The sequence below is a fragment of the Echinops telfairi genome, unplaced genomic scaffold (genome assembly GCF_000313985.2).
Source record: "Echinops telfairi isolate 266 unplaced genomic scaffold, ASM31398v2 ScPeMD7_31;HRSCAF=116, whole genome shotgun sequence".
NCBI classification, from domain to species: Eukaryota; Metazoa; Chordata; class Mammalia; order Afrosoricida; family Tenrecidae; genus Echinops; species Echinops telfairi.
In genome coordinates, this window is record NW_022103928.1 from 44,547,653 (window position 1) to 44,553,540 (window position 5,888).

The 5,888-nt window shown below is 51.9% G+C and overlaps 1 protein-coding gene across 1 annotated transcript in view; it reads left to right on the forward strand.

Moving 5' to 3' along the window:
• PRKAG2 (protein kinase AMP-activated non-catalytic subunit gamma 2) overlaps window positions 1-5,888 on the forward strand; it is a 312,641-nt gene that overhangs the window by 114,724 nt on the left and 192,029 nt on the right. The window lies entirely within an intron of this gene.

The following is a 5,888-nucleotide window of genomic DNA, read 5'->3' on the forward strand; positions in this document are numbered from 1 at the left end:
AACTACCTTTTCCTGGTGGACCCAGCATTTTGCTAGACTTGATCTGTGAGGCCTGAGCATCCAGGAATGGAACTGGAGTTGATTTACTGGAGAAGGGGTAGTGGTAGGAAATGCATGCAGTTCAGAGGGAGTTCTTGAGGCTCGGGTCTGAGTTTGGTGTTTAAAATGGTCTCTCCTGGGAAGAATTGGTAATATGAAATGTGAGGAAGCTTTAAAAAAAAATCTGTGGAAATTTTCTCTATTGTCGCCTTTTGTTTTTATAGACCCAAAAGTGTCTTCATGGTTCCCTGGGGCAGGTGGGGAGCCCGAGTGGTATCATGACTTTAAGTTGGGCTGATAACCACAAGGTCAGCGGTTCAAAACCACCCACCAGAGAACACACGGGGCTTTCTACTCCCGTAAAGAGTTACAGTCTTGGAAACCCACAGGGGCAGTTGGACCCTGTCCTATGGGGTTGCTGGGCATCAGAACTGACTGATGGCAGGGAGCTGGGCTGGGTAGGCAGTAGGGGAAAGAAAGAAAGAGGAGTTTTGCTTAAGGGAATTTGAGTTCCTGGTAAAGGTGATGAAGACTTTGGAAACAAAGTCGTAATGGTTACGTAAGGTGGTGAACATGTCGTTCGAGATTGGCTTGGGGGTGGGCGGCGCCTGACAGCTCGTAACTCCTTAAGAAGAGCTCATTCCTGACACAGAAGTAGGGCGGCTAATCCCACCTTTCCTCACGCATTTTCAAGTCCTCTGGTATCCCAGGCAAAGCTGTCAAGTAGTTCCTTGCCTGATTCCCAGTACCTCCCCCTGCCTGGTCTTCCCAATTCCCTCAGTTGGCTCGTAGCATCCCTCTTAGGGAGAGGGGTGATTTGAAAGCCCATGTGCTCCCATGCTGCGGATGCAGTACACGCGCCCCTTTCTTTCCATGCGTTGTCTCCATTCAGAAAGACCTCCCCAGTTAGGGCAATGGGTGTCTGTCCAGCTGACTCTCCCTTGTGATACTCCAGTGTCAGAGTGGAACTCCTGTGCCACAAAACAGAACTGTGCTCCACAGGGGTTTCAGTGGCTGATTTTTCGGAAACAGACCACCAGGTCTTTCTTCTGAGGCACCTCTGGGTGGGCTGGACTTGAACCTCCAACTTTTTTGCTTAGCAGCCGAACACGTTAACAGTGTGCGCTGCCTTGCGACAGCTAAAACACAAGATCCCAGGAGTAAGCTTTCGGTCCTTACGCCTTCTAAGGAAAGGACATGGGGAGGGGACGTCTCCTTTTCCCCTTTTGGTGGTGCAGGCCCTGCTCCCAGCCCCTCTGAGGTCAGCCCTGTGGAGGACCGCTCCTCTGTCTACTCGTGGGTCTGACTGTAAGCACACTGCCTACAACCTGATTGAGGTGTGGCCTGTGGCCTCCTGGCCCTCCTGGCAGGTAGCTGAGTGAATGTAGGGAGCCAGTTCACAAGGCCTCAAGAGGGCAGTGTATCCTTCCATCGTGGTGATCACAGAGTCTGGTGATGGGTGTCCTGAGAGCCTCAGGTGTGTCTTCAGGTACCACACCTACAAGAGAACGCCAGCCCTGATGTCTACTAAGGCATCCCGTTTCTTTTTGAAAGTATCACCATGTGTGTCAGTCTGGGTAGACTAGAGAAACAAATTCATAGACACTCATTTGTGTATAGGAAAGAGCTTTATATAAAGAGTAAATTGTACATTAAGAAAACATCCCAGCCCAGTCCAGATCAAGTCTATAAGTCCGGTGTTAGCCCATCTGTCCAGTACCAGTCTGTAAATTCATGCAATGACACCGAGTGCAGGAAGATCACAGACCAGTGGGTGATCTAGTGTCAGTGGACGCATCTTAGTGCTGGCGTGGGTCTCCATGTGACTCCTCCAGCTCCAAGGCTCTGGCTGCCATCAGCATAGCTCCATATGGCTTGTCAACAGGAATGTCTCCCAGGGAGGGAGTGTGTGTCCCGCCGCCAGCGAGCTATTTATCTCCTTAGTGCCTCTAAATGAGGTCATCTCAAGCTGCGACCTGATTGACAGGCTAAACTCCATCCCTTCACTCTTAATAGTCTCAAGTTTACAACAGATTATGTAACTACCACATCATGTGTTGGTACCACAAAACCAGGTCATAGAGAAAAGGCCTATACAGAGTCGGTGCCCCAGCAGTTGGGGTGTGGGTGAGGCATGGATGTCGGGTGGCAAACACTAGGAAAGTATCTGAGGCCAGAAGGGGGGACAAGCAAGAGACCATGTCTAGAAGACAGGGGAGAGCCAGTAGGAAGAGGCCAGGGAGCAGGCTCTGACCTAGGACCCTTCTGAAGCATGGCCCCTGCAAGGCACTGCGTCAGGGCTATGGTGGCATGATCTCAGGTTGGAGTCCCTGGCCATGAGGTAGCAGAGGTTCCCAGACCCCCAGGGTGAAGACAACAATTTAATAAACAAATAACTTGACGGGGCACTGATTTGAAAGCCTGAAGTTGTCAGGCCAGGTCTTATACATCTGTCAGGTGGTGATGTACTTGGTGACTCCAGATGGAGATACCGGCCCTGGAGCAGCAGACCCAGGGTGTCCATGCACCCCATTTCAGGACACAATTAGCTGTTTGACCAATTCAGCTGAAAGGCAGTTCCTTCATGATTTTGGAGTTGGCTAAACATACCGGGAGACTCAAAGGTCTCAGATATCTGAGAGAGCCTCTTTCAGATTTAAAGGGTGAGCCTCTGTGCCCAGAGCAGGCACACTCTAGACCCTCCATGGAGGAGGCAGCCCTGGGCAGGATTCAGGTACATGCCTCTGCCAAGCGCCTCTTCCTTCACTGTCTGGAAGTGGAAGCGACTTGAGTTTTCTCTATGAGTGTGGAAAAGAGGCCTAGACCTCATCGATCCTTCTAGATAAGCCAGTGAAGAAGCTTGGGTGGGTGGGGAGGCTGGGGCCCCTCCCGGTCCCTCTTTACCTGCCCCTGTGGTGTCTTGGAGGCTGCATCCTTGAAGTCTGTAGACATTCACCCAACTATGAGACCTCTCTCCTCCCATCGACCATGTATAAACAATTTCTAAAGAATTGAACTCGAAAGTACTTGTGTGAAGAAACAGGCTTCATTTGAGAGTATAGGCTTCTTACTCACATGGAACACACCCACGCCTGAAGTGAGGGCTGAGTGCGGCCTTTGGGCTCATCAGCCAACCCCCACACTGCTCTGCTGGTCTTGACCCAGATGCTTTGCCCAAGTGTACAGAGCAAGGTCCCAAAGCTTCTACTGGATGCCCCACGGTTGGCTTTGGGATACCATGGCTGCAATGGCTATTTACAATGGAGGCAGGGCAGGCCCTGAATAGTCTGAGCCCCAGGATGCGCTCTCTACTGGTGGTGGCAGGGAGAGGGAGGGAGGGAGAAGGTGAGTGAGAGAGCGAGCACAGAGTGGAGGTGGATCTTGGTGAGGTGGACTTGGATGTGGCACCATTGTCCTCAGCCATTCCAGCCTTTAGCCACCTTCTTCCTCAAGGTTTGATACTTCCCACTGCTCTGTTTCAGAGGGAACTCTTCTCTTTTAGATCTGAACCCAACAAATCACTTCAATTTCTTAGTCTTTTTCATTCAACCATTTTCTTTTGGTTCGTAGTAGACTTGCAGACCAACAGATAAGTACAGCTAAAAGGGATGTAAAAGAACCATTGAGGGGGAGAAAACATATATGCATCATGATATAGCATATAGGTCATGCCTGTTTTAAAAACCCATCACCTGTCTGCCAGTTTGTCGAGCTGTATTGGGTTTTGTGTTGCTGGGACCCTGGGGGCTGTGCGACTGGCATATCAGGGTCACCTGTGATGACAGGCTTCAGCTGAGCTTCCTGAGACGGGCTGGGAGGACGGTCCTGGTGACCCTTCACAACGGAACAAATGGAGACTCCGTGGTCACATTGTCTGATGACCAGCTGTCATGAGGATGACACAGGACCACGTCTCAGTCTGTTACCTAAAAGGCCACTGGGAGAGCAGACTTGCTGGCAGCTGATGCCAACCGCCTAGCTAACAGCAGGCTGCCCGTGACGGCCTCTGAGCAAGGGGCCAGATTTGGAGGTTAGAAGTCAGGGGAGACGTGTGCTTTATCGGGAACTCTCAAATGTTCTGAATTTAGTGAGTGCCGATAAAATCGAATACATTTTTTAAACCTGTCCGAGTCGAGGCTGGTTGTTTGGACGGGGACACGATGTGGCAGGAGGTGGAAAGGATTGGTAGGAAAGTTTGGGGGACAGACAATACCTCGGTGCTTGGCTGAGAGCTGAGAGGGCCAGTTAGAAGATTGTGTTTGGGTTGAGAGAGAATTTGAGAAGGCCGGCAAAGAAGGGTTGTGCCCTTCTTAGCTGCATGTGAAGGTGGGGAGGGTTGGACAGATCTGAAGTTCCCCATGCCCTCCACTGGGTGGGAGCCAAGAGGGTGGCGGAGGGAGGGATTTCTATACTGAGGTTGCAGCCAGGAAGAGACAAGACCTGGGAGTCCAAGGGATGTTGGCCGTGCCTTTAGCATCTCAGGAAGACCCCACCCCATCACCTGTTGGGCACTGTGCGGTTGAACAGAGTCTCCCAGCCACTATTGAAGGAGCCAAAGGCTGAGGAAGGAAGACAGGTGAGGTGGCAGAGGAGGACACTGCTCACTTTTCTCTCTCCGGGCCAGGGTGAGGAGCACTCCTAGGGACTGCACCTCAGAGTGGGATGTGAGCATGGTCCAAGATCTAACTGCTCCCAAGGGATGTGCCAGGGGTCTCAGGGGGGCGGGGGGGGGGGGGGAGGCTGGGACTCGGGGGAGAGATGAGGAAACCCCTCACCCACTGGGCAAGACTTCTGAGGCCTGGTGGTGGAACAGGGCTTCTAGACCCTCCCACATCCATACCCCAGAACCCCAGCACGGATCCTGCACTGAGACTTCTCCTCTCGGTGCCCCACCTGTGTGTTTTCGAATTCAGTGATGACGTTGCTTTTTGCCATGGGCCCTCACGCAGGATGCTACAGAAAGGGCGGTGACTGGAAACAAACCAGGGTTCTCTCCTGGACACACCAAGAGTTGGGTACCCACCGCCTTCCTGTGGGTGTAGACAGGGTAGAGGGTGTCAGGTGTTGACGGGGCTGCTTGGGAGGCAATTCATGCTGCTTTTCTCTATTTAGAATTTTACAGGGCCCTTCAGAAAATATCCATTTGGTATCTCGTAGAAGGTGTCGTCCGAGGGATGCCCATTTTTCCGTGCTATCTCCCTGGCAGACTTGGTGGGCACCAGGAGGTTACCAACTGTCCCTGGGTTGCTCATAAGACAAAACCGATTAGATTGGGGTGAGGGAGGGAGTGTTGTTAAGACCTAGTGATCCTGGTCTTCAGAGCAACTGCCTATGCCGTTGCCCTTGAACCACAGAGCCCAGCTCCTCGGCTTTCCCCAAAGGAAGCCAAGCCTGCCCCAGCCGTTGGTCGCTCACCTGGGAAGTCTGAGTCTGTGTTCAGTGGCTGCCGCCTCCCTGGCTCTCTGGTACTCCTAGGGTAGAAGAGCCACTGAACTCCCTCCACCTGATTTTTTTATTGCACTTGGCCTCCGGCTTTGTTGAAGGACAGTAATCTATCTTCTTTTCCTCCCACTTGACAGTGTTATTTCTGGGTCAAGGTACCTAGAGTTTATATTGCTCCCTCGACCCTGGAATAATTTCACAAAATTGAACATGAGAGCAATGCCATCAGCCTGGAAGGGAGAAGCTTGATAACAAACAGCCCCGCACCAGGCCACGGTGTCCAGTGTAGGGTGTCAAAAAGACATTGTCTGTTACTCAGGACTCCCAGGAGAAATTTCCTGTCCGGCCTCAGAACCAAGAATAGCTGTAGCTCTGAGAAACCGGATTGTTTGAGTCTAGCCTGGACA